This window comes from Oncorhynchus mykiss, chromosome 23, assembly GCF_057628025.1.
Source record: "Oncorhynchus mykiss isolate SJ-2025 chromosome 23, ASM5762802v1, whole genome shotgun sequence".
Classification (NCBI taxonomy): Eukaryota; Metazoa; Chordata; class Actinopteri; order Salmoniformes; family Salmonidae; genus Oncorhynchus; species Oncorhynchus mykiss.
Window position 1 is genome coordinate 46,045,490 of NC_143044.1, and position 17,418 is coordinate 46,062,907.

General features: G+C 42.0%; 1 long non-coding RNA gene across 3 annotated transcripts; it reads right to left on the reverse strand.

The window, feature by feature from the left end:
* Window positions 1-8,808: 8,808 nt before the first annotated feature.
* Window positions 8,809-14,891, reverse strand: LOC149972618 (uncharacterized). 3 transcript variants are annotated; one of them, XR_016491158.1, is made up of 4 exons: window positions 14,265-14,891; window positions 11,320-11,465; window positions 9,180-11,121; window positions 8,809-8,970 (listed from the first exon to the last, which is right to left on the reverse strand). It is a non-coding gene; the product is annotated as an uncharacterized LOC149972618 (long non-coding RNA). The 3 variants fall into 3 exon arrangements; XR_016491157.1 differs by having other exon boundaries at window positions 11,320-13,409; window positions 14,265-14,888; XR_016491156.1 differs by lacking the exon at window positions 14,265-14,891 and having other exon boundaries at window positions 11,320-13,651.
* Window positions 14,892-17,418: the final 2,527 nt, after the last annotated feature.

The following is a 17,418-nucleotide window of genomic DNA, read 5'->3' on the forward strand; positions in this document are numbered from 1 at the left end:
TAGCTAGGAGCAAGCCCATGTAATGGTTTGTAGGTTAGCGGTAAAACCTTTATATTAGCCCTAGCCTTAACAGGAAGCCAGTGTAGACAGGTTAGCACTGGAGTAATTTGATCACATTTTAAGGTTCTAGTCAAGATTCTAGCAGCCGTAATTAGCACTAACTGAAGTCTATTTAGTGCTTTATCCGGGTAGCCGGAAAGTAGAGCATTGCAGTAGTCTAATCTAGAAGTGAAAAAAGCATGGATTAACTTTTCATCATTTTTGGACAGAAAGTTTCAGATTTTTGAAACGCGATGAAGATGGAAAAAAGCTGTGCTTAATAAAATAGACGTGATATGTTTGTTAAAAGAGAGATCAGGGTCCAGAGTAATGCAGAGGTCCTTCACAGTTTTATTTGAGACGACTGTAAAACCATCAAGATTAACCTGTTAGAGCTCTAGGGGCGCTATTTCATTTTTGGATAAAAAACGTTCCCGTTTTAAGCGCAATATTTTGTCACGAAAAGATGCTCGACTATGCATATTCTTGACAGTTTTGGAAAGAAAACACTCTGAAGTTTCAGAATCTGCAAAGATTTTGTCTGTAAGTGCCCCAGAACTCATTCTACAGGCGAAACCAAGATGATGCATCACCCAGGAATTAGCAGAATTTCTGAAGCTCTGTTTTCCATTCTCTCCTTATATGGCTGTGATTGCGCAACGAATGAGCCTACACTTTCTGTCGTTCGCCCAAGGTCTTAGCAGCATTGTGACGTATTTGTAGGCATATCATTGGAAGATTGACCATAAGAGACTACATTTTCCAAGTGTCCGCCTGGTGTCCTGCGTCGAATTCGGTGCTCAATTGCCAGCTGCTTCTACTTTACCATTTGATTCAGGGGAGAAAGCATGTGTCCAAGAACGATGTATCAATGAAGAGATATGTGAAAAACACCTTGATGATTGATTCTAAACAACGTTTGCCATGTTTTCAGTCGATATTATGGAGTTAATTTGGAAAAAAGTTTGCGTTTTGAGGACTGAATTTTCTGATTTTTTTTGGTAGCCAAATGTGATGTATAAAACGGAGCTATTTCTAATACACAAGGAATCTTTTTGGAAAAACTGAGCATCTGCTATCTAACTGAGAGTATCCTCATTGAAAACATCAGAAGTTCTTCAAAGGTAAATTATTTTATTTGAAGGCTTTTATGTTTTTGTTAATGTTGCGTGCTGGATGCTAACGCTAATGCTAACGCTAAATGCTAACGCGAAATGCTAACGCTAGCTAGCTACTTTTACACAAATGATTGTTTTCCTATGGTTGAGAAGCATATTTTGAAAATCTGAGATGACAGTGTTGTTTACAAAAGGCCAAGCTTGAGAGATGGCATATTTATTTAATTTCATTTGCGATTTTCATAAATAGTTAACGTTGTGTTATGCTAATGAGCTTGCTGATAGATTTACACAATCCTGGATACAGGGGTTTTTTCATAGCTAAACGTGACGCAGAAAACGGAGCGATTTATCCTAAACAAATAATCTTTCAGGAAAAACTGAACATTTGCTATCTGAGAGTCTCCTCATTGAAAACATCTGAAGTTCTTCAAAGGTAAATGATTTTATTTGAATGCTTTTCTGTTTTTTTGTGTAAATGTTGCCAGCTGAATGCTAATGCTAAATGCTACGTTAGCCTACAATACTGTTACACAAATGCTTGTTTTGCAATGGTTGAGAAGCATATTTTGAAAATCTGAGATGACAGTGTTGTTAACAAAAGGCTAAGCTTGAGAGCTAGCATATTTATTTCATTTCATTTGCGATTTTCATGAATAGTTAACGTTGCGTTATGGTAATGAGCTTGAGTCTGTATTCACGATCCCGGATCCGGGATGGGGAGATCAGAAAGGTTAAATGTCAGAACCAACAGAAGATCTATTTGTTTCTTGGGACCTAGAACTAGCATCTCTGTTTTGACTGAGTTTAAAAGTTTAAAAAAATGCCGCCATCCACTTCCTTATGTCTGAAACACAGGCTTCCAGGGAGGGCAATTTTGGGGCTTCACCATGTTTCATTGAAATGTACAGCTGTGTATCGTCCACATGCCTGTGAAACTTAACATTATGTTTCCGAATGACATACCCAAGAGGTAAAATATAGATTGAAAAAATGAGTGGTCCTAAAATGGAACCTTGAGGAACACCGAAACTTACAGTTGATTTGACAGAGGACAAACCACCCACAGAGACAAACTGATATCTTTCCGACAGATAAGATCTAAACCAGGCCAGAACTTGTCTGTGTAGACCAATTTGGGATTCCAATCTCTCCAAAAGAATGTCGTGATTGATGCTTTCAAAAGCAGCTCTAAGGTCTAGGAGCTCGAGATCAGATGCAGAGCCTTCGTCTGACGCCATTAAAAGGTAATTTACCACCTTCACAAGTGCAGTCTCAGTGCTATGATGGGGTCTAAAACCAGACTGAAGCGTTTCGTATACATTGTTTGTCTTCAGGAAGGCTGTGAGTTGCTGTGCAACAGCTTTTTATTTTTAAATGTCAGATGAATGGGAGATTTGATATAGGCCAATAGTTTTTTATATATTCTGGGTCAAGGTTTGGCTTTTTCAAGAAATACTTTATTACTGCCACTTTTAGTGAATTTGGTACTCATCTGGTGGATAGGGAGTCATTTACTGTGTACAACATAGGAGGTCCAAGCACAAGAAGCAGCTCTTTCAGTAGTTTAGTTGGAATAGGGTCCAGTATGCAGCTTGCAGTTTTGGAGGCCATTACTATTTTCATGACTGTGTCAAGAGATATAGGATTAAAAAACGTGAGTGTCTCCCTTGATCCTGGCAGTGTTGTGCAGACTCAGGACAACTGAGCTCTGAAGAAATATGCAGATTTAAAGAGGAGTCTGTAATTTGCTTTCTAATGTTAATTATATTTTCGTCAAAGAACTTCCTGAATATATCACTGCTGAAGTGAAAGCCGTCTTCTCTTGGGGAATGCTGCTTTTTAGTTAGCTTTGTGCAGTATCAAAAATACATGTTGGATTGTTCTTATTCTCCTCAATTCAGTTAGAAAAATAGGTGAGTGCTCTTCGATACTGCACAGTACTGTCTTTCCAAGCTAGTCGGAAGACTTCCAGTTTGGTGTAGCGTCATTTCCTTTCCAATTTTTTGGAAGCTTGCTTCAGGGCTCGGGTATTTTCTGTATACCAAGGAGCTATGGCAACATTTTTTATTTTTAGGGGTGCTACTGCATCTACGGTATTACGGAAGGTTACATTTAGTTCCACAGTTAGGTGGTTAACCAATTTTTGTACTCTGACATCCTTGGGTAGATGGAGGGAGTCTGGAAGGGCATGTAGGAATCTTTGGGTTGTCTGAGAATTTATAGCATGGCTTTTGATGATCCTTGGTTGGGTTCTGAGCAGATTATTTTGTGTGATTGCAAACATAATAATATGGTGTTATGATAGTCCAGGATTATGAGGAAACACATTAAGATCCACTATATTATTCCACAGGTGTCACAATCGTCGTATGGAATGGACCAAGGAGCAGGGTGAATAGAGTTTCACATCATTTTATTAAAGAGAAACTCACTAAACAAAACAACAAATGCACAAACGAAATGTGAAGCTACTGGAGTGCACAAATGCAACTTACTGTAGACATAGAATAAGGTCCCACAAACACCAAAAGGGAAATGGCTACCTAAATATGATCCCCAATCAGAGACAACGATAAACAGCTGCCTCTGATTGGGAACCATATCAGGCCACCATAAACATACAAATACCTAGACCTACAAAACTGTAGACATACAAAACCCCTAGACAATACAAAAACTAGCGTATCCACCCTAGTCACACCCTGACCTAACCAAAATATAAAGAAAACAGAGATATCTCAGGTCAGGGCGTGACAGCAGAAGACATGTTGGACAAAACCCACTGAGTCGATGATGGCTCCGAAAGCCTTTTGGAGTGGTCTGTGAACATTTCCATGTGAATATTAAAGTCACCAAAAATGTGAATATTATCTGCCATGACTACAAGGTCCGATGGGACTACAAGGTCCGATGTTCATGAATAATGTTGTATATTTAGAGGTTACTCATAAGAGGATAGAAATGTTAAGCTCCACTTGTAACTAACTTTTTAGGATGATATTAAAATTCTGAATTCAACATGGTTAATAGCTAGCTAAGGTATTAGCAAATGACAACTCTGCTGTAGAGCTTATCACTCCCCCTAAGAGACCTCATCCCTGACTGTCAATCAGCACGTAACACACACCAGCAGAGCAGATGTACTAGGGGAAGGAACCTGTCAGCTAGCCTGTGAGTGAGTGAGTGAGACAGCACATCCATTATTTTCTCCTTCCTGACAGCACCACTAATCACCACGACCTGTGGCTCGGTGCTAACATAACCAAATGGAGGCCAGGCGGCCAGGCAGACAGAGTGGTATTTATATCAGCCAGGGATCTGAGAGTCATCCAGCCATATACCACCACGGCCAGGTAAACAAATATCACACAGGCCATTAATCCCTCTAATTTCCCTATCTTGTCTTGCCTTCCACTAGGCCCCTGCACACCTAGGGCTGCGTGTCCCTGCTCTATAACCAGTCTCTATGTATTGCACTGCAGGGCAAAGGAGGGAAAGTTGCAGGGGAATGAAGGAAAGAAGGAAAACAACAAAGCCATTAAAAGAGGGGAGCCGGTGAGTTGTTGTGCCATAAGTCATGATCGTCAGCGCGGGCCTTGCGGTCTGTACCATGGCCCGGTAGGCCGGGGCAGCGAGGTGTGCTAATGTGGATGACAAGCCGCCACCGCACTCGCTGGGGCTAATGGACAGATAAACCCTCCACCCTTCACAACGCCTCTGCTTGAATTCACATGCAAATTTGTCTGTGTGAAATGTTCAAGCACTTTCCCGGACATGATATGCCATTACAATCAGGACAGATTTCTGTAATTCTGTTAAAGTAGAAAGAGTTCTGTCATATATACAGTACCAGTCAAAAGTTGGACACACCTATTCATTCAGGGGGATTTCTTTATTTTGTACTATTTTCTACATTGAATAATCTTTTTAATGTTATATTTTTTTAATTGAATCTTTATTCAACCAAGTAGGCCAAGTGAGAACAAGTTCTCATTTACAACTGCGACCTGGCCAAGATAAAGCAAAGCAGTGCGACACAAACAACAACACAGAGTTACACATGGAATAAACAAACATACAGTCAATAACACAATAGTAAAGTCTATATACAGTGTCTACAAATGAGGTAAGATTAGGGAAGTACGGCAATAAATAGGCCATAGTGCCGAAATAAATACAATTTAGCAATTAGAAATGTGAGTGTGTTACGTCCATCGTCGGAATGAGACCAAAGTGCAGCGTGGAAATGGTACATCTTCTTTATTAGGATGAACACCAAAAAACAACATAATAGAAACGAACGTAAAGTTCTGCAGGGCTCGACAGCTACTGTGCAAAAACAAGGTGGAAAACAGGCTGCCTAAGTATGATTCCCAATCAGAGACAACGATACACAGCTGCCTCTGATTGGGAACCATACCCGGCCAACAAAGAAATAGAAAACTAGAATGCCCACCCAAATCATACCCTGACCTAACCAAGAGAAATAAACAGGCTCTCTAAGGTCAGGGCGTGACAGGGCTCTAGACTGCTGACCGTCGCTTGAGGCTCTGAACTGCCGACCGTCGCTGGAGACTCTGGACTGCAGACTATCGCTGGAGACTCTGGACCGCGGACCGTTGCTGGAGACTCCGGACCGTGGACCGTCTCATGAGGTTCCGGACTGGGGACCGTCTCAGGAGGTTCCAGACTGTGGACCGTCGTAGGAGATTCTGGACTGTGAACTGTCGTAGGAGGTTCCGGACTGCGGACCGTTGTAGAAGGTTCCGGACTGTGAAACAAATGTTTCCGGAAGCTCTGGCCTGGGAACTGTCGCCGGACGCTCTGGACTGGGACCTGTTGCTGGAAGCTCTGGACTGGCGCCTGTCGCCGGAAGCTCTGGACTGGGAGCTGTCGCCGGAAGCTCTGGACTGGGAACTATCGCCGGAAGCACTGGAATGTGGAGGCGCACTGGAGGCCTGCTTCGTGGGACCGGTACAGGTGGCACCAGGCTGATGACACGCACCTCAGGGCGAGTGCGGGGAGGAGGCACAGGATGTACTGGACTGTGGAGGCGCACTGGAGGTCTGGAGTGTAGAGCTGGCACAACCCATCCTGGCTGCATGCTCACTTTAGCCCGGCAAGTTCGGGGCGATGGCACTGGACACACTGGGCTGTGAAGGCGCACTGGAGACACGGTGCGAAGAACCGGCACACATTGTACCGGAACAGTGACACACATGCTAGGGCGAGTGCGCGAAGGAGACACAGGACGCACCGGACTGGGGAGCCCGCTCTGCAGCGCTCTCAACGCCAACACCTCTCTCCGGAATCTTGCGTCGAGCTCCTCACTCGACTCCCTGACTGGCTCTGGTTCACCACTCGGCTCTGCCGACCACTCCGTGTGCCTCCCATCAAAAAATGTTTTGGGGCTGCCTCTCGTGCTTGCGTCAAGTCCTATATTATTGGTCTCGTCGCCGTTCCCCTCTCACTGCCTCCGCCTGCTTCCAAGGCCATTACCTCCTCCCAGGTCCAGGATGTCCTCCACTCCTGGGCACGCTGCTTGGTCACTTGATGGTGACATCTTCTGCTACGTCTGTCGTCTGAATGAGACCAAAGCTCAGCGTGGAAAGTGTACATCTTCTTTATTTGGATGAACACCAAAAAACAACAGAAGATAAACAAACGTAAAATTTTGCAGGGCTATACAGCTACTGTGCAAAAACAAGATCCCACAAACTCAGGTGGAAAACAGACAGAGACAATCAGAGACAATGATAGACAGCTCCCTCTGATTGGGAACCATACCCGGCCAACAAAGAAATAGAAAACTAGAATTCCCACCCAAATCACACCCTGACCTAACCAAATAGAGAAATTAATAGGCTCTCTAAGGTCAGGGCGTGACAGAGTGATAGATGTGCAGAATATGAACGTGCAAGTAGAGATACTGGGGTGAGATACTGGTTAATAAAGATTATATATATATATATATATATATATATATATATATATATATAATAATAATAATAATAATAATAATAATAATAATAATAATAATATAACATACTAATGAATAATGAAGACAGTTATGGTCTTCTGTGAATGACTGCCATAAAGTTACTACAGCTATAGTTCAGAAGAATTAACCTAAATATTAGAAAGCTGTGTTTGACCGTTGGCGTGGTATGAGCTACAGAACAGTAACGTTAGCTAGCTATTCAACATGGCTTTACACTCATTAATGTAAGTTTCCAATCTAGAGCAGTTCTCACTTTTGTGAGAATGAACTAGCTAATGTTAGCTTTGTTGACGTTAGCTCGTTAACTAACCAACTAACTAACTAACTAAGGATGATGACCTATCGAGACGGGATGTTACAACGAACTGAATCGTCAATGGAGGGCTTACTCTTTATATAGCCTGCTACAGCATGCAATACTATTAACTCACAAGGGGGCATAACATTACATGTGCAATACCATCCCATTTTGGAAACGTATGCCCCCTTGTGGAGGGAAATTAATAGCTTAGATGGTAGCTGTAGACGGGATTCAAATGCGTACTGGTATTAATACAGTGTAAATGCCCTTCAGAATCCAAACACAGTATTTCCACGCAGCAAAATGTTGAGTATAATCTTTCAAGTCAGCCTGATAAATTATTGAACAATTTGTGTACAAAGACAGCTTTAAATGTGAAATTAGGCTTGTATGACAGGACTTATACTGTATGGCAGTACTGTATTGGATAGTGCTTTCTCCAATATGTTTTTGTGGGTTCGATTACAGGCTCAAAATGTCCAGAAACAAATAACTTTCTTCTGAAACTCGTTAGTCAATTCTGGCAGCTTCATTAAATAGTACCAGCAAAACACCAGTCTCAACGTCAATAGTGAAGAGGCAACTCCGGGATCCTTGCCGTCTAGGCAAAGTTCCTCTGTCCAGTGTCTGTGTTCTTTTTCCCATCTTAATCTTTCATTTGTATTGGCCAGTCTGTCAAGAGGTGCGTGTAGCTGGTGCATAGAAGTCAGGCACAGGAGAGCAGGTATGAGTGGACCAAACACTTTACTAAGGTAATCATTTGCACAGAACGCAACCGCGTCACAAAACAAACGTCTGATGAACAAGTGAGGCAGCACAAAGTACAAAAACCCTACTACAAAGTACCGGCTGCCACAAAGCACGGGAAATAAAACAAAACCCTGTGCAAACCATCTGGAGGTGTGCCAACCATGTCAATAAACAATTTCACACACAGACATGGGGGGAACAGAGGGTTAAATACACACAAGTAATGAGGGGAATGTAAACCAGGTGTGTGGGATAACAAGACAAAACAAATGGAAAATGAAAGGTGGATCGGCGATGGCGAGAAGACCGGTGACGTCGACCGCTGAAAGCCGCCCGAACAAAGAGAGGAACTGACTTCAGCGGAAGTCGTGACAGTCTGAGATATGGATTTTTCTTTGCAACCCTGCCTAGAAGGCCAGCATCCCAGAGTTGCCTCTTCACTGTTGACATTGAGGCTGCTGTTTTGCGAGTACTATTCAATGAAGCTGCCAGAAGAGACGAGTTTCAGAAGAAAGATATTTGTTTCTGGCCATTGTGAGCCTGTAATCGAAACCACAAATGCTGATACTCCAGATAATTAACTAGTCTAAAGAAGGCCAGTTGTATTGCTTCTTTAATCAGAACAACAGTTTTCAGCTGTGCTGACATACTTGCAAAAGGGTTTTCTAATGATCAATTAGCCTTTTAGAATTATAAACTTGGATTAGCTAACACAGTGTGCCATTGGAACACAGGAGTGATGGTTGCTGATAATGTGCCTCTGTACACCTATGTATTCCACAAACAAATTAGCCGTTTCCAGCTACAATAGTCATTTACAACATTAACAATGTCTTCCCTGTATTTCTGATCAATTTGATGTCATATGGACAAAAAAATGAGCTTTTCTTTCAAAAACATGTACATTTCTAAGTGACCACAAACTTTTGAACGGTAGTGTATACATCTTTTTTAATGCTTGTAAGACTTTTCTTTGACACGTTTTCTCTTCCTTTGAAATTCTTATAGGACAGAACATGGACACAATTCAATTGAGATCAAGAAGACTGTACGGATATTGTGTAGGACAGTTGCATTTGAAGTGTACGTTTTAACCTACATACTGTAGCAGTCAATACAAACTGAAATCTTTTAGCATACAAATATGTGCAAATTATCTTTTCAGATCTTCACAGAAATGAATCAAGTCCATGGAATGGATATAGCCAAAAATATATTTCAATGACTAGAGGAAGAGAGTCAAGGCAGGGGTGAGGACATCATCTTGCTATTTTGACAGTCCCTGAAGGACAATACAGAGGAGGTATTTGCTCTTATTCCTTCCATTGCTCTATTGTATTTTGTAATAAAATTAGCAAGTGTAATAAGATCTTTGCTTTATTTTACAAGCACTCGTGATCACAGATGCGATCCTGCTCTTGCCCTGCCTCTTCAATGAGGACACGAGTGGCCTTTATGTCCGTGACAAGGTATGCCTATAAACAAAAAATCTGTTTCTTCATGAACATAAGTGTGCATGCTTATATAAAACTACAGCTGAACATTAGTTATGTTCTTTGTTAATTGTATGTGTATTAATGTTTTCTTACTTTTGCTGACAGTGATTTCACCGCTCCCTACTCCTTTACCGCACATCGACGGAAATCCATTTCACCATGAGAGTGGAATCTCACTGGCCTTTGATGGGGAGAACATCCACGCCCTAGAGGATGTCCCCACGGGACCTGGGACTCTGCTGGGGCTGTATTTTTTTATTTTCAGTTAAATTTACCAAAAATGTAAAAAAAAACCCACTTATATTTGTATTTTGACTGTGTTCTGGGGATACGAGAAGTTGAGGTGAAGTTACCAGGGCCGGACATAAAGATGGCAAACTTCCTAACGTAACGAAGTGGTTGTTGAACACACATTTAAGCAAAACAAATCTGTATTTAGCATCAAGTCTACAATATTGTTAATTTACCTATGATATGATATATGTTTTTATTGCACATAATGATTTAATTATTATACTTTTTTTATGAAAAGCACTATACAAAGTTAATGCATTATTTATTATGTCTGGCATATCTGCAGAAATGTTGCAATTTTGTAATGTGTTTTGTTTGGTAAATTGTTTTGTAAATTTTTTATTCACATTTGTGGTGCCTCTAAATAAACAATTCATTATTTATTAAAGTTTAAAAAAAATGAATCCAAAAGGTTCTCAGAGGAACCATTATTAGGCTTCTTTCAAGGGTTCTTCAAAGATCTTTTTTTCCACAGTTTCAATTTGAAGAACCCCTAAAGGATAATCCAGGAAACTTTACTTTTTAGAATCTACCTCATGAAGCTGGTTGAGAGAATTCCAAGAGTGAGCAAAGCTGTCATCAAGACAAAGGGTGGCTACTTTGAAGAATCTCAAGTATAAAATATATTTTGATTTGTTTAACACTTTTTTGGTTACTACATGATTACATATGTGTTATTTCATAGTCTGGTGTCTTTACTGTTATTCTACAAAAAATAAAGAAAAACCTTTGAATGAGTAGATGTGTCCAATCTTCTGAGTGCTACAGCGGTCTAAGGCACTGCATTGCAGTGCTAGCTGCGTCACTACAGATCCTCGTTTGATCCCAGGCTGAATCACAGCCGGCCACGACCGGGAGACCCATGAACAGACACACAATTGATCCAGTATCGTCCGGGTTAGGGGAGGGTTTGGCTGGCCCGGGTTGTCCTTGTTCCATCTAGCGACTCCTGTGGTGAGCTGGGCACAATGCACGCTGACACGGTCGCCAGGTGTACGATGTTTCCTCCGACACGTTGGTGCGGCCAGCTTCCGGGTTGTGTCCAGAAGCAATGGGGCTTGGCAGGGTCTTGTTTCGGAGGATGCACGGCTCTCAAACTTTGCCTCTCCCGAATCCGTACTTGAGTTGCAGAGATGGGAAAAGACTTTAACTACCAATTGGATATCACAAAACTACAGGGCGATAAAGGGGGTTAAAATACTGTATATACATTTAACTGGAACTGTTTCTCTCTCTCTCAATTCAATTGACTTTATTGGCATGGAAAACGTACAGTATGTTTACATTGCCAAAGCAATAGACAAGAAACTTTCTCACCTGCTGAGCTGAAGCCTAGGTCTTCGGGCCTCAGGCAAGGTGTCTTTTCAGGCAAGGCTTGGTGAGAACCTTGACCAGAGCCATGTACCTACTGGAATCCAGAGACAAGAGTGTTCCTTACGGCTTCTAGATTCAGAGATAGAAAGCTTGAGAGAGAGAGCGAGAGAGAGAGAGAGAGAGAGAGAGAGAGAGAGAGAGAGATCACAGATTTGAGAAATACACATTTTTCGATCATAGGTGTGTGAGATCGACAGTGGCCGATGCAGTTCATATGTCACAATTGCTTCTCCCTATAATTCATATTCCTCTACCCTCCCCATCTTCTCAATGCCTCCTCCCTCCTCTTGGCTGAAGCAGTGCAGGGGAGTAAGAGACAGAGAGCTGAAGGTGAGGGCAACCTTTCTCTTTCTGAGGGGTGACAGAGGCAAGGTGTGGGGCGAGGAGAGGAGAGACTCGGGGTGGTTACGCACCGGATTCATCAGAGCGTACAAGTCTACAGGCCTGGCCACTTCTTAGGGATAGCCCCTTTTTTTCAATGTTTGGCTAAATGACATACCCAAATCTAACTGCCTGTAGCTCAGGCCCTGAAACAAGGATATGCATATTCTTGGTACCATCTGAAAAGAAACACTTTGAAGTTTGTGGAAATGTGATTTGAATGTCGGGGGAATTTAACACAGTAGATCTGGTAGGAGAATACACAAAGAAAAACATTATAATAATTCTACCACAATCTTTGAAATGCAACAGAAAGGTCCCTGTTGCAGCCATCACTCTGGGTGTAATTCTGATGGTGTCCACAAGATGGCAGCAGTGTATGTGCAAAGTTTCAGACAGATAACATGAAGTATGAGCAAACTACATGACATTTAGTGTGAAGTCACCCAGGTACATTTGGGCAAATCGTGAAGGAGACATTTGCATTCATATTACATTTATCTGCAATAATATTGTCAAATCTGTATACTTGGACTTTGATTTAGCTTTAACAGTATTAGTAGCCATATTATAAGTTCAACATTTGCAAAACAACCAGTTTTCATAACTTAATAACTCTGAATGTTCTTAGAATTTTTGTCCATAAGGAAAAGGCAGGCTTTCGTACAAGGTTAGTATCTATATTTTAAGACAGATTCAGGGTTTTCGGATACTCCCGTCAATCCCAGATCATTAGCAATCTAGCTAGCTTTGTTTGACCCCGATTGGTGCTTGTTTAACAAAGTTAGAGTTGTTCAAGTGTAGACCGCCCGTGTCATCGGCATGCAATGAAGGTGTCGCTCTCTGACCAAATGTGGTGTCTTATAGGATATACTACACCCCTAATGATATATGGAAGTCCCGTTACATTCTAGGATCTCTGAGGAATAAATATGAATATGATTTGACTGGTTGAAACAACGTTTAGGGTTAGATTTTCACAGATTCCTTTCTTTGCAAATTGAACAGGTGGAAATACAAAATAAATTGTGCATGCTGTATGGACCTTTTTTGGACATGAAAAATGATTTTATCTAACAAAACAACACTTCATGTTATCTCTGGGACCCTTTGGATGATAAATCAGAGCAACATTTCAGAATGTAAGTACCCATTTCACCTTCAGAGGTAAATTTATTAAACCTATCACAGTGAAAAAAAGTGTTTTATTGTTAGGAGCTCTCCTCAAACAATAGCATGGCATTTTTTGCAGTAATAGCTACTGTAAATTGGACAGTGCAGTTATATTAACAATAATTTTAGCTTACAGCTGATATAAGACACTTATATGTACCGACATTTTTTGTTTCTCTAAAATCTGTGAACATGACACAAGGTGCTGCATAATTTACAACTGTCCCTTTGATTGGACACCAATCCCTAAGAAGTTTTTATGTCTCTCTTGATCCAGCTCAAGTTAAACTTTAAGGCTCGGCTAAACCGAGTACAGGGAAATGTGTGTGTGAGTCCCAATTCTTTCACAGCTCTCTTTTTTCAAGTTCAGCGCATCTTCCATCTTCATGGCGGCAGCAGACGTAGATGAGGGTGGCTTAGCCCCCGGCAACCAAGTCTGCCTTGTGTTGGCTCTTCAGATCCAGAGCCCTGTCCTGTTTCTGTCAGACAGAGAAGAAGACGTCTTTAAATCAACCTTCATCTCACACGCTTAATCGTAAGGCTAAACTAATGGTTCATAGCTAGAGCCACAATAGCCCGCCGGCCCATTAGGACCTTAAAAACCCATATTTAACCTGTCTACGATACTGGTTCCCAATTGGGAATCAACCCTCCCACGTTCAGCTGAAACGGTGGCGCATGGAACGCAAAAATATTCTTAAAATTATTTAACCTCCACACATTAACAAGTCCAATAGCTCAAATGAAAGCTTGTTCATCTAGCCAGCAAGTCAGATTTCTAAAATGTTTTACGGCGAAAACATAGCACATATATATGTAAAACCACCACCAGACACAGCTCATTTGAATAGCCAAAACATGCAATCAACAAACACAGGATTAAAAAATAAATCGCTCACTAACCTTTTGAAAATCTTCATCAGATGACAGTAATATGACATGTTACACAGTACATTTTTTTTTTTCAATAATATGCCATTTATATCCATAAATGTCCATTTACAGTGAGTTCACGTTCAGAAATTACTCAAAAATGCCCGCAGGAAATCTATGTAGCGCGGCAAGATAACGTAAATAGACATCATAAACTTTGACTAAATATACATGTTCTACATATAGTTAGAAAGATACACTGCTTCTTTATGCAACCGCTGTGTTAGATTTATTTTTAACGTTACAGAAATCGCACACTATTCCATATGCTGAGACAGCGCTCAGTTCCAAGCTATATTTCCACGTAATGTTGGAGTCAACAGAAACACAGATTTAAGCATAAATATTCCCTTACCTTCGATGGTCTTCGTTCAGAATGTTCTGGAAGGCTTCATACTTACCCAATACATCGTTTGGTTTCAAGTCTTGCGTCTTTGTATTAGCTACTGCTAATAACATCAGCTGAAATGCACCCAAAACGTCCTCTGGTCCGGAAAAGTTGCGCATCAAAACTTCAAAATTACATATTATATGTCGACTAAACAGGTCAAACTAAGTGCAGAAGCAAGCTTTATGATGTTTTAGACACGCAAAACAAACTTCAATTCAATCGGCCATCGTCTGCCCTTCTCTTGAGTGCTGGAAACAAAGGAATGGCTGGGACCAATTCGCGCCCATACGCACAGCCTATTCTCTCGTGGCACGCACTAATTTCACTCCCATAGGGTCAATTCTCGCGGGATTTGAACGATTTGAAGCTCTAATGAAAGAGGACATCTAGCGGAAGAGATAGAAAGTCTCCCCAGAATCATAACTGGTTGGGAAGGGTGGGGGCCATGACGTCAAAGTTGCTCCAACTTTCATGGCCACAAAAACTAGTTTGGAAGAATGCCTGCCCTGTGAGTTCTGCTATACTTACAGACATAATTCCAACGGTTTTAGAATCTTTAGAGTGTTTTCTATCCAATAATAATTTTTATTTGCATATATTAGCAATTTTTGACAGATTTTTTTTCCAGTTTACTAGGGGTACCCAATCTCTCCAAAGGGGGCGTATGTCTGCCATATCCTTAACAGGTTTTTAATTGGCTCTTACAGTGGCACGGAGTGCAGACATATGGTCAAGCAGCAGATTAAAACAGGTTTTACGCTTAACAAATGTTACCCAAAATAGAGAGGGCATGTGTGCTGATACTCTACCTCCTCAAAATACAGAGTGAGGATGAGATGTTTCAGGGTAGCTCCTACTGGTTTACAGTCAGCCTTTAGCTCAGTCAGCCTCTTCTCCAGCGCCAACACCTTGCCATGCAGACCCTGACAGGTAGACTGACAGATGTTACACACACGCTTCCTCAACGACCATCACCTTCGTATATCTACGAAAGCCAATGACTATCTCCTATTTGTCCGAAACCCAATGACTATCACCCATATCTCCGAAACTGTCACACCCTGATCTGTTTCACCTGTGCTTGTCTCCACCCCCTCCAGGTGTCACCCATCTTCCCCACTATCCCTTGGGTATTTAAACCTGTGTTTTCTGTCTGTCTGAGCCAGTTCGTCTTGTATGTTCCAAGTCAACCAGCGTGTTTTTCCCATGCTCCTGCATTTTCTATTCTCTTTGCTAGTCCTCCTGGTTTTGACCCTTGCCTGTTTTCTGGACTTTGTACCTGCCTGATCATTCTGCCTGACCTTGAGCCTGCCTGACACTCTGTACCTCCTGGAATCTGAACTCTTGACCTTTTGCCTGTCCATTTTATTATCTTGCCTACCCCTTTTTGGATGTAATAAATATCAAAGACTCAAATCATCTGCCTCCCGTGTCTGCATCTGGGTCTCGCCTTGTGCCCTCATAGAAACCCAATGACTATCACCAATATCTCCCAAACCCAATGACTATCACCAATATCTCCCAAACCCAACGAGTATCACCTATATCTCCCAAACCCAACGACTATCACCTATATCTCCCAAACCCAACGACTATCACCTATATCTCCCAAACCCAATGACTTCACTTACGACTATGTTGTAAGTGTCTCTGAAGTTAAGAGCTTTTTTGCTGTTCACCAGGGCCGTGGCATCCTAAAAGAACCCAAAATAACAACGAAAGAAATAAATCAAGACGGAACCATTAATAATACTTGATACAGTAACTGTGAACTGGTCATCTAGGTCACAATAATATATCACAATAATAGATTATAAAGGTTTTTTTGTCACAAACACTGGATAGGTACAGTGAAATGTGTTGTTTTACAAGGTCAGCCAGAGTAGTACGGCACCCCTGGAGCAAATTAGGGTTAAGTGCCTTGCTCGAGAGCACAGACAGATTTTTCACCTTTTTGGCTCGGGTACTCAAACCAGCTACCTTTTGGTTACTGGCCCAACACTCTAACCAGAGCCAGTGATTTAGGAGTTAGACACCTTGACGAGCTCAGACACATGGTGGGAGTTTTTAATCTGAATCTCATTATCCACATAGACACAACCCTTAAATCTGAGATCAGCGTGTGTGATAAGCCTGTCAGAGGGGGTGTATTTATCAATGGGATGAGTAAAGTGTGTGTGTGTGTGTGTGTGTGTACCATGCTTTTCAGCTTTTCAAAGTACTGGGTGGGCTTGTGCTCCTGAGCCTGCACCTCTGCCTCAGACATGCCATCAATCAGGTTATAGAGAAAGTAAGACATAGCCTCTGTACACGGATGTTATTCACACGCACACACACACACACACACACACACACACACACACACACACACACACACACACACACACACACACACACACACACACACACACACACACACACACACACACACACACACACACACACACACACACACACACACACAACAACCAAAATTAAACGCAACTGAAAACTGATGGATACAAGGACATAGGTTGCAGTTCCAGGACAGTGGTTGTGTGCGTGTGTGTATAGTGCTGACAGAGGCCGCACTGTGAGTGAAGTGAAAGGTAATGTGTATCGGGCGGGTGGCAGTGGATGACAGCCACTCTGGGGCGGCCGCATGGAGAAGACAACATGAGGAGACACGGAAAACTGCCTCCATCTCTCCCACCAGCACTGTAGCCTGGTCAGCCCCAACCAGATCACACACACTGACACGGAGCGACACAGCCATGCTACACACACTGATAGAAAGATACACAGTCCTGACACACTCAGACGTAGGCTGTTTGTTCAGCGCTGTGTCAGCAGCCTGGGTCCATTTCCCCTGACAGACAGGCTGTCTCTCTGGCCAGGCCACACAGTTTATCTAGGGCAGACTAGACATGAGCATGCACACACAGTATTCACAATGTAGAGTGAGAGTGTCTGCAGACTCCTGCCACTGTGCAGATACATATACTGTGAACCATGCACGCAGAGAGAGAGACACTTGACTGTCAGATATCATTCTGTTCTTCTGGTCAGCTTGTCATCAATTCACAACTGATCTTACCAGCAGATCCTGTAGCTCCCTGAGAGAAACGCTCATCTTTGTACAGCAACTCTGTGACCTGACAACAAACACAACCTTAGAGATGCAT